Source organism: Salvelinus namaycush, chromosome 9, assembly GCF_016432855.1.
Source record: "Salvelinus namaycush isolate Seneca chromosome 9, SaNama_1.0, whole genome shotgun sequence".
In the NCBI taxonomy this organism is placed as follows: Eukaryota; Metazoa; Chordata; class Actinopteri; order Salmoniformes; family Salmonidae; genus Salvelinus; species Salvelinus namaycush.
In genome coordinates, this window is record NC_052315.1 from 26,877,392 (window position 1) to 26,894,585 (window position 17,194).

Below are 17,194 nucleotides of genomic sequence, written 5' to 3' on the forward strand. Positions count from 1 at the left end.
GCACACTCTCATTACAAACATAGCAATGTGTAACACTCAGACATAACCTATGGTGGAGAGATGCATCTGATAGCCCTGCTTAAGCATAACACCATGACTGGTCCTTCACTTGGGTGTTCATGTTCCTAAATCCGGGGCCCACTCATCTTCCCCACCTCTCTCCCTCTTCACTGACAACTCCTCAGACTCATCATCCATAATCTCTGCTCTATTATTACTTATTCACTCCCTCAGTCACACGCCTCCTCTCTCCCTGGTCACTACTGCTGCTGCCTCTGACCCCACTTACCCCCCTGACCCCTCACCCCTGGAGGCTTCTCTCAGAGCTCTAAGGGAGGTGGGAAACATAAGCGAGCTACAGAGTACCAGAGGATGGTCAGCAGCATGCAGTCCAATGAGAAGGGGGAGACCGACTGTTTTAAAAAGCTGTGAATCCCTTTGTGTCAAAATTGACTATAAAGTGTAAATAGGATCATTTTGGTGGTAAAGTCAGTCCTCTCTAAAATGGAGTTTGGAACATCTGTACATCACACTGGGTAAAAAAAAGTTGGGTTTTGATTTGATGATGTCCATTTGCCCACTAACATGGGGTGAACTGCTGTAGTGATTGCTTTCTATCCAACAGCATAGTGAGACAGACCTTCCCAGCAGCTCCGACTGTTTACATAAGGCAATACGTTGCACGTTTCTTAACTTGAGAAATACTGCACTAAACACCTTAGTTAGATGTCAAATAGCGCAACTAGAACATCCTCGTCCAAAACATAAAAATTCATCAGATTTCTTGAATTATCTTAGATTTCTTCTGGGGATTTTGAGGAAGTGAAATAGGCTTCCGCGTCTACAGTGTCTCAGGGGGGACACAAATCATTAACCAAACGTGAAATCGATCAGGAAACACACCACGAAGATTGAAATCGTATTTTTCTAACGAACAACAGAAAAACACACGTGCTAATCGGCATGTTCAGTGGCTCTTTAAAAGGGCAATTACGCCACTTATCAACCTCATAATCTCCAGCACCAAACCAGTGTCTACATATGTGAAAACAGAGCATTTCTATAATCTGTGGTTAAAATGATAAGAAACATCCTTAAAAAATTATCCCCCTTGACATTACAGGGTAGGATTAAAAATACATTTTCAAAATCTGGAACGAGTTTCTAGCCAAAGGGAGGGTATTTGATGATGTCATCATTGTTTTTACTTTTTTATTAGATTTTTTTTTTTTTTTCAAATATGTTGACAGTACTATGCTGGAAATAACGAACAGGAGACTGAAAAGTGGTGGAGTTGGCCTTTCAGATCAAACAGAGACGAGCAAAGAGTGTAAAAAAAAGAAAAAAAGAATGAAGAATTCATGAGAATGTTCTGATCTGGGAGCAAAGAGTTCTAGTCAGGCTCAAACTCACACACACAGGGAAAAACATGTGAGCGCACACACACACACTCAGTCACACACACAATTGAGAAGTGTGTATACAAACATACAGACAGACATGCCCATATGCCCTGGAAGTAGAGTCAGGCCAGACTGTATGATAGCTTTCCTCACCATCTCTGTAATAACAATGAGCAGGTTTATTTTTAGGCCCCTGAGATTTCCCTCTACAATTAGAAAAGCAGGCCTCTAAGTTGAGAACATATTGCAGACATAATTGCACTAATACATTCACACAGCGAACATAGATGATACACACAAATATACAGGAAAAGATCAACAAAGGCAACTGCCCTGTTTTCCCAGCTCTGCTGGCCTCTTAACTCACACACCATAACACAGGCTTATTCATAGACAGCTACAGTCAGCAGGTCATTAACAGAGAAAGGGTGTTAACAATGACATTAATAATGAACCATTGTTCTCTATGGGCCACAGTAGTAATAATAACTTTATGTATATAGCGCTTTCCGATACAAGTAACAAAGTGCTTCACGTAATAAAATAAAAGTACAAAAAAAAAGACAGGAGGAAAGAGAATGAAAAAAAGATCGCTAATTAAAATCATACATTGAAATCATACATTAAAAGCATCTTTATAAAAGTATGTCTTCAGCAGGGATTAAAAAGAGGCACTGAATTTGCAAGCCTGGAAGACCATTCCAAAGTCTAGGGGCCCGGTCAATGTTCGTTTTCAACCTAGACTTTGGAATGGTCAACAGTGTCCTGACAGGGATCTCAGGCTTCGTCCTGGTATATAGGGAGACAAAATATCAGAGATATTTGATGGGGCTAAATTTAGCCTTAAACGTGATTAATACCACTTTAAAATGTTTTCTAAAAGTGACTGGTAGCCAGCTAAAATATGTGTGACATGGTAAAAATGTCTGGTGCCTGTTAAAATCAGAGCTGCAGCATTTTGAACTAACTGTAGACAATGGATTGATTTCTGACTGAGACATATACAAAACGTTACAGTCATCTAGACGTGAGGAAATGAAAGCATATATACAGTTTATATACCGCTGTATATATAAAGTGTGTGCAAAGCTGTCATCAAGGCAAAGGGTGGCTATTTGAAGAATCTGAAATATAAAATATATTTTGATTTGATTAACACTTTTTTGGTTACTACATGATTCATAGTTTTGATGTTGTCACTATTATTCTACAATGTAGAAAATAGTAAAAAATTAAGAAAAACCCTCAAATGAGTAGGAGTTCTAAAACTTTTGGTAGTGTATGTGGACACCCCTTCAAATGAGTGGATTTGGACATTTCTTACTTACTTACTTACTTTATTGTCCCCATGGGGAAATTTTGTTGCAGTGTCATGTACACATTTAAAGTGGCGTTAAATACAAAACAAGATTGACAATACAACTTTCAATAACAGTCACGCACCAATAAAAAAATAATAATAGTAAGAAATAAGAAATAAAAAAAATAAAACATTTAAAACATTTAAAACAAAGACTAGCCTGCTGGCCTTAAGGTCAATGGGAACATTTGCCCGAGCTATTTAAGAGGGATATCACACCTGGCACAAATGATTGTCTCGTTCTATTTTTCCTGCTGAGGGGTGCCCTATACCTGCGCCCAGAGGGGAGTAATTCAAAGTCCAGGTACAGGGGGTGACTTGGGTCTAAAATGATTTTGTGAGCCTTACGGAGGGCCCTGACCTTAAAGATCTCATCCAGGCCTGTCCGTTTGACTCCAAGTACCTTACTTGCTGTGGTAATAATCCTTCTCAGCATGTTTCTCTGACTGACAGTGGCATTGCCAAACCAACAAACAATACAAAAAGTTAAAATACTCTCAATAAAGGATTTGTAAAACAGAGTCAATATAGTACAGTCTATATTAAAAGAACCCAACTTTTTTAGAAAGTACAGTCTCTGTTGGCTCTTTTTGTAGATCTGGTCTGTACATTTACTCCACTGAAGCTTACTGTCCAAAAAGACACCCAGATATTTATATTCCTCTACAATTTCTATATTCTGGCCTCTGATAGATGTTGCAGAGGTAGGTGTTGTACGCTTCCTGAAGTCTATGCACATCTCCTTGGTCTTGTTAGTATTGAGGACCAAGTGTGATTCCTCACACCACTCGACAAAGTCATCTAGGACCGGGCCATGATGTTCCATTTCAGCCACACCCGTTGCTGACAGGTGTATAAAATTGAGCACACAGCCATGCAATCCCCATAAACACACATTGGCAGTAGAATGGCTTTACTGAAGAGCTCAATGACTTTCAACGTGGCACCGTCATAGGATGCCACCTTTCCAACAAGTCAGTTCGTCAAATTTCTGCCCAGCTAGAGCTGCATCGGTCAACTGTAAGTGCTGTTATTGTGAAGTGGAAACATCTAGGATCAATAATGGCTCAGCTGCGAAGTGGTAGGCCACACAAACTCACAGAACGTGACCGCCTAGTACTGAAGCGCATAACACGGAAAAATAGTCTGTCCAAGGTTGCAACACTCACTACTGAGTTCCATACTTCCTCTGGAAGCAACGTCAGCACAAGAACTGTTCGTCTGGAGCCTCATGAAATGGGTTTCCATGGCCGAGGAGCCACACACAAGCCTTAAGATCACCATGTGCAATGCCAAGCGTCAGCTAGAGTGGTGTAAAGCTCACCGCCATTGGACTCTGGAGCAGTGGAAACGCGTTCTCTGGAATGATTAATCACGCTTCACCATCTGGTAGTCCAACAGATGAATCTGGGTTTGGCGGATGCCAGGAGAACTCTACCTACCCCAATGCATAGTGCTAACTGTAAAGTTTGATGGTATGAGGCTGTTTTTCATGGTTCGGGCAAGGCCCTTTAGTTCCAATGAAGGGAAATCTTAACACTACAGCATACAATGACATTCAAAGTTGTGCTTCCAACTTTGTGGTGACAGTTTGGGGAAGGCCCTTTCCTGCTTCAGCATGACAATGCCCACATGCACAAAGCAAAGTCCTTATAGAAATAGTTTGTCGAGATCAGTGTGGAAAAACTTGACTGGCCTGCACAGAGCCCTGATTTCAACCCCATCAAACACCTTTGGGATGAATTGGAACGCCGACTGCGAGCCAGGCCTAATCGCCCAACATCAGTGCCTGACCTCACTAATGCTCTTGTTGCTGAAGAGAAGCAAGTCCCCGCAGCAATATTTCAACATCTAGTGGAAAGCCTTCCCAGATGAGTGGAGGATGTTATAGCAGCAAAGGGGGACCAACTCCATATTAATGCACATGATTTTGGAATGAGATGTTCGACAAGCAGGTGTCCACATAACTTTCAATTCAGGAAAACTTTCTTTACATTCAGCTCAAAGTTTAGGTCAGGGTCAATGAAGACACCAAGGTTTCTGGAAGAACTTTTTTGTCAGACATCCAATATTTGATGTCGGCAAAACACTTGTGAAGGGTAGCTACGCTAGCTTGGTCACTGGGTCTGATTGGTAAATAAAGCTGTGTGTCATCAGCATAGCAGTGAAACTGAATGTTATGATTGCGGATGATGTCAAGCACGTACAGAGAAAAAAGGATGGGGCCCAGAATTGACCCGAGGGACACCATAGTGAATAGGTGCTGGGGACTATACTGAGCCACCCATACTCACTGAGAAACGTCTGCCAGATAAATATGACCGGAACCAGTTGAAGGCAACACCAGAGATTCCCACCCACCTCTCCAGCCGATCAACAAGGATGTTATGATCAATACAGGGTTTTCGTTTGCCGGTAATAGCCGGCTTTTGTCCGTATTTTTTTTGTTGAAAAGCAGATAAATAAAATTGCCGCCGGCCAATTGTCCAGGAGAAGAAGAAAAAATCCCATTTTGAAATAATGTTTTTTTAGCCTATTGATGGAAATACCAGTCGAAGTAAATGCATTTGATTGGTCATGGTTATCATTCTACTCCATAGAATAATTCACATAATTTAGTAGAATTAAATTGGCGTGTGTGTAAATTACATTCATTAAGTATCTTATTTATCACAGTCAGAGCTCTAGATAGTGGCCCGAGTTGGATGACCCTTCAAAACGATTTTCCCAGTCAGAGCTAGTTTTTTGTTGAACACACTGAAGTCAGAGATTTCCAAGTTCCCAGTTGTTTTGAACGCGGCATCAAACGGCAAACGGAAGGCAGGCTTCATCAGCGCGTCGCACACCCCTTTTCAATGAGCTGGAGGTTCATGAAAACATGTACTTAATTGTCTGAAACCTGAACGTTTTAATACATATATTATGATGCATGTCTCTTTCCAAATTTCTAACTGATGTTTTCATCTCGGTCACATGAAACCGCTTGCATGGGCAGTGCCCTTTTGACAACGGTGTTTTACCGCTAATTGCATTATGGATGGAACATGTGCGTGTAGCCGACTGCCTTGTGCGCATTGCTGCGCTTCTAATGTGAAGAAATAATAGTTATCAACATTTTAAGCTAAACATTCTGTTGTATCAGACACATTGCTTTTGAACCTTTTTTATGTAGCCTAGGCTACATGAGTTTGGGATCTATCGTCCCACAACTGTTCCAGAGTCTGTTTGGAATAGGCAATGTTTTCTTGACAAGTTGATCAATAGAATAGGTAGCCTAAACGTTTCTACTATAGTAGATTGGCTGACGGAAAGTCAATGTGGACAGTTGTTCTAACATGTTCAAAGTGCACGTCAGAATTCGGTAAGAAGGACTGTGTAACGGTTGTTCTCCTCCTCTTCGTCCGAAGAGGAGGAGTAGGGATTGGACCAAAGCGCAGCGTTGTTATATGACATGATTAATATTTATTAAGGAAAAATTGAATACGGAAAACACTCGGAAAATACAAAACAACAAAACGAACGTAGACAGACCTGAACTAGAGAACTTACATATACACGAAGAACGCATGAACAGGTACAGACTACACAAACGAACAAACGAAACAGTCCCGTGTGGTGCACAGACACAAACACGGAAGACAACCACCCACAAACAAACAGTGTGAACAACCTACCTTAATATGGTTCTCAATCAGAGGAAACGTAAAACACCTGTCCCTGATTGAGAACCATATCAGGCTAAATGACAATGAACCTAAACATAGAAACACATAACATAGAATGCCCACCCCAACTCACGCCCTGACCAACTAAACACATACAAAAACAAGAGAAAACAGGTCAGGAACGTGACAGACTGCACATCATTGCATCCTCGACTTGCATGTTCTGTTCATATGAATTTAAAAAGAAAATGAGAGCTGCACACTCTAGGAGCTCAGATGCAATAATTGAATAACTAACGTTTATGACAAACACTGCGGGTCACTAGTTTGTATAGTTTCAAAGGACACACAGGTGTCTGTAATCATGGCCAAGTGTGGCTTGATTTCGTTGATTAATTTACAGATATAATTACAACATATAAAAAAGCATCAATGGATAACATACGATCAGAGATACAATTTGGCTACACAGGCCAAACAATTACAATGAATAGCAAAAATCACAATAATCACAGGAATGGCTTCAGATCAAAGTCTACGTTGAGACCGAGGGGAGCAACGGCCTTTAAATTAGAGATCCAGGCAGCACCTCGGTTTAACAATAAATTGTCAAGGTCACCCTCTAGGGACGGTGACGTGTTCAATGCCGACATAACGAAGGGACAAAATAGAGTGGTTTGTTTCCAAAAAGTGGGCCGCAACTGGGTACGTCGAGTTTTTGCACCTAATGGTGCTACGAAATTCCTACTTTTAATTCGCACTTCGTTATACCCACATCATTTTTACCACAAGGACAAGTTATTAAACAACTGCCTTAGTGGAGCCAGGGGCGGAGCCAGAGGGGTGTCCAGGGTGGCACTGGACACCCCTGACATCTGATTTGCCACCCCGGGTGCCACCCCAAAATTTTATTCGCTACTGGCAGTTTGACGCTGATTGACATCTCATTTCACCTCTTGTTGAAAGAAGCATTATTTTGACGTTCTGCGGCGCATTTTTCAAATCGATGACAAGAGAATATTAACGTTGGTTGGGAGATACAGAAGAACATACAGAATAAGAAGAGAGAATATTTCCACAGATCCACGGGGTCTTTTCGCAATAGCATCATATTTGAAGTAAGTTTTAAGGTTTAGCATCAGGTTTAGGTTTCCTGAACAACTTTCATGAAAGTTGAGTCGCTGTGTAAGTTAACGATAGACCTTTGGCTCCATCAACAGACAGTTAATACGATAAGAGAGATTGGTTCCCAATTTAGCTTAACATTATGTTTACATCTGTGTTAGTAATACACACATATAAAGTGCAGTGTCGTAAGTTACAGTATACGAATGCTTAACTAATGTGGGGTAACTAGCAGGCTACAGCTGTCAGTGTTCAGCAAGTAAACATTCAGCAATTTAAAATCCATTAACTCAGTTAGATTTTCATACTTGAACTCAAAACGAACAATTGTTATTATCAATCTGTTCACATTACTCAAAAGATTACCACAATTTGCAGATAGACTGTTTGCTATCGTAAAGGTGTAAGACATTATAGCTAGCTAAGTTACTTAGTGCAGAGTAGGGCTAGCCATGATCTAACTAGTAACTTAGGCTGGTAGTTGATTTTAAGGTACAGTTATGATAATGGGGATTTGTAATTAAGATTGAACTAAAATGTGGGTAATTGGATGCTTAGATGTAACCATAGACTGTCTTATTTTTGCATAGGGTCAATTAAACATGAAAAGAAAAGGGAGAGATATCAGACTTCTGTTCCAAAAGGACCCAATGGTAGGCCAGGCCTATACTTTAAACTACCCATTTTAGTTAGCAACTGTTAATATCTAATCTTGTGGATCCCTTAATTTATTTTTATTTCACCTTCATTTAACCAGGTAGGCAAGTTGAGAACAAGTTCTCATTTACAATTGCGACCTGGCCAAGATAAAGCAAAGCAGTTCGACACATACAACAACACAGAGTTACATATGGAGTAAAACAAACATACAGTCAATAATACAGTACAAAAATAAGTCTATATACAATGTGAGCAAATGAGGTGAGATAAGGGAGGTAAAGGCAAAAAAAAGGCCATGGTGGCAAAGTAAATAGAATATAGCAAGTAAAACACTGGAATGGTAGATTTGCAGTAGAAGAATATGCAAAGTAGAGATGAGCTGTGAGCTGCTCTGACAGCTGGTGCTTAAAGCTAGTGAGGGAGATAAGTGTTTCCAGTTTCAGAGATTTTTGTACTTCATTCCAGTCATTGGCAGCAGAGAACTGGAAGGAGGTTTTGGGGGTGACCAGACAGATATACCTGCTGGAGCGCATGCTACAGGTGGGTGCTGCTATGGTGACCAGCGAGCTGAGATAAGGGGGGACTTTACCTAGCAGGGCCTTGTAGATGACCTGGAGCCAGTGGGTTTGGCGACAAGTATGAAGCGAGGGCCAGTAAATTTCCATATAGATATGACACATTATTGAACGTGTATTTCAGACATTTCAAGATCCAGAGAAGAGGGTCCTGTACAGCCATGTTTGAAAACATTTCCCAGAACTCAGCATGGTACTAGGAAAAGGGCTTTCAACAGTTCCTGGTATAAGGACAATTCATGGCTTGAATATTCTGTAAGTCAAGATTCGATTTATTGTTTCGCCTGTAGGCATTTTTCTCTGCCCAATACATCTGAATCTGCCTTCACATCAGTCAGGTTTTTGTAACTGGAAAAAGGCGCTGTTTAAAGATTCTGGGTTTAGGCTCCATTCAAAGGCAGAGCATCATATCAATGCTATGTAGGCTTGGAATCAGCATAAAAGAGCTATTGACAGCAACTCATCAATGTTAGATGTCATAAATGAGGACCGGAAAAAGAAAGTGGAGGAAAACTGTACTTAAATTAAAACAATTGCAGATGTGCTCCTATTAACTGCCACTCAAAATATAGCGCAGAGGTCATCGAGAGTCTAATGACTCTCACAACAAGGGTCTTTTTTTTTTACAATCTTAGAAGAAATAGCAAAGCATGACCCTCTCATAGAGAAAAGGACGAATGCATGTGGCAATGCTAAGTACACAAGCCACCAAATCCAGATAAAGTTCTTGAGGGCTGAGCTGAGATGGTACAAAGTGAAATAATAAGAGAAGTAAAAGAAAGTGACGTTTTTTGTGTAATTGCAGATGAAACCAAAGATTTAAAGAAAAAAAAAAATGTCTTTAGTTGTGAGGTACTATTACAACTGGGCCATCCACAAAAGCTTTTTACAATTTCAGTCAGCTGAAAGCTTAGATGCAGCAGGTCTAACAAAAATGATAATTGATTGCCTTGAAAAACATGGTCTGGACTACAGAAATAATCTTGTGGGGCAAGGCTATGACGGTGCATCCGTCATGAGTGGAAAGCATTCTGGTGTGTCTGCACGGATTAAAAACAGTGCAAGATTTGCATTTTATGTGCACTGTAATGCACATGGTTTGAATTTTGTTCTTGTCGATGCTGTAAAATCAGTGCCTGAGGCAGTTAACGTTATAAAGCAGAAGCTTTATAACGTTATATTTTGGCTCGAAAGTTCATCTCAAGTGGCTTGCAGTTTAGAAAGAGCTCTATCCACAGCAGCAGCACAGGGAACTACAGAGACTTACGGATGTAAGGTAGGCATGCAAATACATTGCATGCCGTAACCTGAGGGACAGGCTTCCAACAGTTCTGAGAGTGCTACAGGATATCACACTTGAAAATAGATCAGTGGAGGCAAGGGGCCTTCTTTCTCAGATAGATTTACATTTCATAGGGCTTTTGGTTACCTTTTGTGAAGTGCTTGGTGATGCCAAATGTCTTTCTGACATGCTCCAATCAAGCTCTCTTGACCTAGCAAGGGCTGTGGATCTAGTAGGTGCCCTTACAGACACATTACAGGACTACAGAAGTGAGGGTTACTTTGGAGAACTATGGAAAGAGGTTGAAGAGATTGCAGAGCACTGCAAAATAAGTGTTCAAACAGTATGTAAAAGACAGCCTAAAACAAGCGTAAGATTTCACAACTCATTGATGATGAGCACTGTAGGACAGAAAAATAGTGACCAAAGTGATGGTGACAGCTCACAGCTGAGCTGCAGAGACGTTTTTCAAAGAAGAATTGCGAGATAATGCAAGGGGTCCAGTCTCTCAACCCAAAGAGTACAACATTCTTGAATGAGGAGCCTGTTTGCCTTTGCTCAGACCTTTGAGTCAGATTGAGGACCTCAAACATGAGGTTCATCAAACCAAGCGGCTTCTTGATAGGAGAGAGAAAAGTGGAAGGGACAGACCATCTACTCTCCTTGACTTTGTTGTGTTTCTAGAACCTTATAAAGAGGTCTTCCATGAGCTATTTCTACTTTGTAAGATTTCTGTTGTTACACCAGTCAGCAGTGCTTCTTACGAGAGAAGCTTCTCAGCTTTAAAACTGATTAAAACCCACCTTAGGACAACAATGGTTGATAACATGTTAAGTAACCTTGGAATTCTCAGTGTTGAGTCAAGGAGGCACACTCCCTCAACATGGATGAGTTTGTGAAACATTTTGCCAGTTCTCACCAGAACCACAGAATTATGCTGTTTTAAATCTACCTAGGATAATTTGGCACTTAGGTGGTCCCTCTGGTCATGATTAAAACCTGCACTGTGTACTAGTTACTATACTGACATTCTAAAATGATAAATCCAAAGGGTATCATGTCACACAGATTTAATTTGGTCTTGATTAGGCCAATTCCAAAACTTTTCTTTGCTATTAGTTAACATAATATATATGAGCATACATATGATACTGTAAGTTTATGATACTGTAAATATTGATGGGCACCAAAATTATTTTTAAAGTCCATTTCTGCTTGATACCTGGTATGTCAAATTGCAGTGTGTTTTTTTGTAAATTGACTTTATTGTAAATAAACTATGGAATTTATGTAATACACAACAAATGCTATCTTATCTCCTTGGTGCTTGATCTTTATTTTCTGAAAATATTTTGGATGTTCAACACTTATAGACCCAGATTATATATTCATGAAAACAGAGTGACCCAAGTCTCTCCAGTATGTGAGTACAGTGTCTGTCTGTCTGTCTGTCTGTCTGTCTGTCTGTCTGTCTGTCTGTCTGTCTGTCTGTCTGTCTGTCTGTCTGTCTGTGAGAGAGAGAGAGAGAGATGCCAGAGAGTGGGGACAGATGTTTTTAAGAGGAGAATGAATTTTAAAAACAATACTGAGATGGTCAGAGACACACACATCAATAGTTTCCAAGTTATCAAACCATAGGACAGCACGAGATCAAGAGGATGGCTTTTGTTGTGCGTAGGTCCCTGTGGCGTGTAGCACAAAGTTAAAGGGTTCTAATAGGTTAAGAAATGCCCCAGATAGCTCATTATTTGGGCAACACACATGAATGTTTAGAATAATAACCCTGTCATAATTAGGCGCAACCAAAGATAGCAGGTAAGAGAATTCTGCAATGAACAAACTATTAGGTTTAGGAGGGCGGTACACTAAAATATAAGACTCTCAAATGAGGACATTTTGCAACATGACACAGGGCTACATATATACTTGTCTATGAATGATGGCTACTCCCCCACCACGGCCAGGATTTCTGTCGATAGAAGAGGCTGGAGGGATAGATTCATTTAGACCAGGTATTCCCAAACTAGGATACGCGCAATGTCGTCGGAGGTACGCCAAATAAAAATGTGATTCACTTTTTTTTTTTTTTATATATATAAAATAAATAAAAAAATCTTCACATTTTCAAACAGTACATTTATATTTTCCCAACGGGGCTATACATTTGGGTGAGTTTTTTTTCTCACCTGAGTAGCCTCGTTTCACTGCCAAAAATAAAATGAAACCATCTAGTGTTCAGTGAAATAACAACACAATGTCAAATACTGGTAGCCTAATAACTAAATAGCTAACATCCAATCACATTAACCATTACTCTCGTGGGAAACCTTCACTCTTGCGCAGTTATAAAAAAAAACATGACAATTTGAAAAATAAGCCACGGGAGTTTTTTGAGCGAGAATAAAGATGACTTTTGAGTAGTAAGACATGTACAAAACCAAAAGATACCATTAATAAGAAGGGGCTAGAAGCATCTTATATTGTGAGCTACTGAGTAGATAGGACAGGCAAGCCCCATACTATTGTGGAGGACTTAATTCTTCCTGCTGCCGCAGATATGGCTAGGACAATGCTGGGGGTAAAGGCCCAAAAAACTACACAGACAATGCCTTCATCAAACAACACTGTTTCATGACGCATCAGTGACATGGCAGGAGATGTTTTGAAGCAATTACTGCTTTGCATCCAAGCCAGTGAATTATATGCGTTACAGCTGGATGAGTCAACAGACGTGGCGGGCCTGGCACAGCTCCTGGTATATGTCCGGTACGTTAATGAGGGGTTAATTAAGGAAGACATCCTCTTCTGCAAACCACTGGAAATCAGGACAACAGGAGAGGATATTTTTTAAGTACTGGACAGCTTTGTGACATCAAATTTTGGTGGTCGAGATATGTTGGGATCTGTACTGATGGCGCAAAATCCATGACAGGAAGACATAGTGGAGTGGTAACGTGCATGCAAGCAGTTGCTCCCGACGCCACTTGGGTACACTGCAGCATCCACCGAGAGGCTCTTGCTGCCAAGGGAATGCCTGACAGCTTGAAAGACATTTTGGACACTACAGTGAAAATGGTTAACTTAGTTAAAGCAATGCCCCTGAACTCTTGTGTATTTTCTGGCTTTATGCAATGATATGGGCAGCGACCATGTAACGCTTTTACAACATACAGAAGTTCGCTGGTTATCAAGGGGCAAAGTATTGACACGTTTTAAAAAAAATTGAGAGATGAGTTTAAAGTGTTCTTTACTGACCATAATTTTCACTTGTCTGACCGCTTGCATGATGACGAGTTTCTCCCACGACTGGCCTATCTAGGTGATGTCTTTTCTCGCCTGAATGATCTGAATCTAGGATTACAGGGACTCTCCGCAACTATATTCAATGTGCGGGATAAAATTGAAGCTATGATTAAGAAGTTGGAGCTCTTCTCTGTCTGCATTAACAAGGACAACACACAGGTTTTTCCATCATTGTATGATTTTTTGTGTGCAAATGAACTCAAGCTTACGGACAATGTCAAATGTGGTATAGCGAAGCACCTGAGTGAGTTGGATGCGCAATTACTTTCCTGAAACAGATGACACAAACAACTGGATTCGTTATCCCTTTCATGCCCTGCCTCCAGTCCACTTACCGATATCTGAACAAGAGAGCCTCATCGAAATTGCAACAAGCGGTTCTGTGAAAATTGTATTTAATCAGAAGCCACTGTCAGATTTCTGGATTGGGCTGCGCTAAGAGTATCCTGCCTTGGCAAATTGCGTTGTTAAGACACTGATGCCCTTTGCAACCACGTACCTATGTGAGAGTGGATTCTCGGCCCTCACTAGCATGACAACGAAATACAGGAGCAGACTGTGTGTGGAAAATGATTGAAGACTGAGACTCTCTCCAATACAACCCAACATTTGCAGAGTTATGTGCATCCTTTCAAGCACACCCTTCTCATTAACCTGTGGTGAGTTATTCACAATTTTTGATGAACAAATAAGGTTTTATATGTAAGATGGTTAAATAAAGAGCAAAATCATTGATTATTATATTATTATTTATACCCTGGTCCTATAAGAGCTCTTTGTCACTTCCTACGAGCCGGGTTGTGACAAAAACTCACATTCATTCTTATGTTTAATAAATGTATTGTATAGTGTGTGTGTGTGGCAGGCTTACAATGATGGCAAAAAAACAACATTTGAGAGTTCGCTGATCCTGGTGCTAGAGGGGGTACGCAGCTGGAGGTTGAACGTTTGAAGGGGTACAGGACTATAACAAGTTTGGGAACCACTAATTTAGAGAACTAAAATCCTTGGTTTAAGCCAAGTTTCAGTAAGTATGAAAATATCAACTGTAAAATCAAATAACAAAATCATTGCATATGAATGACATATTTTGAGATCTTACATTCAATCTTGACATGGATTGCTGCCGGATTGACAGAGGTATTCAGGGGTTAGAGGAACATAAATGAGGTTACTTAGATTAACCGTACTACGGGGGATAACATGCTTTCCATGTCCTCTGTGTCACGTTGGTAAAAATTATTCGGGACACAGGCGCAGGAATGCGTACTAGTTTTTTTTATTGTACCCAAATTACGGCGTGCCGTGTAAAGGCACGGGGATGAAGACCAAACAAGCACGTACACAAAACACAGGTTTGAGACCCAACAAAAGAGCGAGGAGTACCTTGAATAACTAACACACGCGCACAATGATTAACACACGGGATGAGACCAGTAATCATCTGCGCGATCCACAATGGCACGAAAGCCAAAACACACAGCACAGGTACTCACACGCACATTGTAACAATAAATGGACAGCACCATGGTGATGTATACAAATACTAATCAGTGGGAATAGGGGACAGGTGTGCGTGATGAAAGTTCTGGAGGGATCCGTAACACTCTGGTGCTAATTATGACAGGGAGGACCGGAGAACTAACAGACCAAGGCCGTCAGTCTCTAAAACAGTTCGCAACGTTGCTGGAAATAATCCTGGAACCCCTGCGGTTAGGGTGAATCCAGTCTCTTTTAAAAGAGTGCTGGCTGCTCCCAAAGCAAGTCAAAATTGTCAAAGAAAGTAGCCCAGAAGCTGAACTGGTACAATCACCCGTTCCCTCATTGAGAACACAACAATAATACATCTGGTGAACGAATCAAGATGAGCTGACATATAGTAGGGAAAGAGAGAGCTGTGTTGAGACAGATGATGTGCTGCTCTCTGGTCCATTCCAAGCCCCCAGCCCAGACTCCCAGACTGACAATCACAGAGCCTCTATCTGACCCTGCCAGCAGGAAACAAACACTCCCAAGATAAGCCCTATCTTCACAAGCAGACCAGACTATATATGTGTGTGTATACAAGACTACAGTAGGTGCAGTAGTCTTACTGTTGTGATACAGTAGCGATGATGATGTGTGCGTAGTCGTGCACAAATGTGTGTGTGTGTTGTTTGTATGCCCTAATGTGTTCAGACTCAATGTTACCCGGCGTTGAGTGGTGAGGTAACACCACGGAGACAGAGAGCAATCAATCAACCAATCATTAGAATTCCCAACAAGCGGCTCTAAATCTCTGCGGCATTCTAATCGATAGCACTTAGCCTGCACCCCCAGTATTACGCAATGCCACTGTGGTCCACTGCTCTGGCAGACTATCGCCCTGCCACACACACACAGGACTACCCACAGAGCATGACAGCAGGTCAATCAAATCTATCAACACAATTGCTCTCAATTAGATCAGGGATTGATGAAAAGTTGGCTGGTGTTTTTAGGTGTGAGTGCAGAACTATGACGCCTTATGCAACAACAGAGGGTTTTTATATGGCTCAATACAGTAACCTTGATAGTGGCTCCCTGGAAGAGATCTATAAAAGGAGGAATGATAGCAAATTGAGAGTGAGAAAGAGTGTGTGAGAAAAAGACAGATGGAGGGAGACGGGGAGTGAATGGGAAAGCAGACGAGTGGTTTTCTGTTTGCTGTAAGGGCAGTCAGCAGGGCCAAATTGGGGTGCAGTGGCTACTAGCTAGGTGAAGTAGGAGCTCAGACAGACAGATAGACAGAGCTGAACAGACACACTGAGCTGAACAGTATGGCACAGAGGCACATGTTCCTTTAAGAGGCTGCACTCAATGGAGATCACATGCCTGGGGCCTGTCCTGCTGACTCAGGCCTTCCACTACACTGCTAACCTCAAATCACACAGGAGGGAGAGAGAGAGGGAGAGAGAAAGAGAGAGGAAGGCTTAACTCAAATCACACAGGAGGGAGAGAGAGAGGGAGAGAGAAAGAGAGAGGAAGGCTTAACTCAAATCACACAGGACACAGGAGACAGAGACATAGAGTGAGAGAGAGTGCAAGAGAGGATGGGGTGCAGACAGGAAGGTAGAGGGAGAGCCGAAGATGGAGTAAATAATGAAGGGACAAAAGGCGGGAAAATGCAACAACACAGTCCGTAGTCAACACTTCTCTGCCTCTGGTTTCAGGCGGGAAACTAGTGGTTGTAACATGGGATAGAGAGAGCCCCATGGGACCTGCGTAACAACATAGCACCCGCCACCATTATGTAACAAACGTTATCTCAACATCCTGAGAGTGTTAGGAGATGATAAAAAACAACAACAAAGTTGGTCCTGTCCCTGCAGCAGGCTGTGATGTGATGTGGTTCAAAGGCGAGGTAATTAACTTAATGGGTCTGGTCTACAGGGATGATGAGGGAGGGCTTCTGACTGACTGATGGCTCCTTCCTGTTGTCGTACTGTAGGTAAGCCCTCCCTCTCCCCTCATCTACAACAGGAAATGGCTCTGGACACACTGTACATTCTGTAAGGCAAAGATCACTACCTGTCTGGATACAAGCCACCGCCTCAGAGGAAAGACGTGTTCGGCAATTAAACACCATGGAAACGGAGGGAAGTAATGTCATGCAGGGGAGCGGGATAGAGGAGAAGAGAGCAGCTGGAGCTGTCATAGCAAGACAATGATACACACAATTACAGTACACACACACACAAATATGTCACACACGGTACACTGAGTGTACAAAACATTAGGAACACCTTCCTAATACTGAGTTGCACCCCGCCCCGTTTGCCAAACACAACAGCCTTAATTGG

General features: G+C 41.5%; 1 protein-coding gene across 2 annotated transcripts in view; it reads right to left on the bottom strand.

Annotated features, from left to right (window-relative positions):
• The window catches only part of cfdp1 (craniofacial development protein 1), a 70,464-nt gene that overhangs the window by 48,382 nt on the left and 4,888 nt on the right, over nt 1-17,194 (bottom strand). The window lies entirely within an intron of this gene.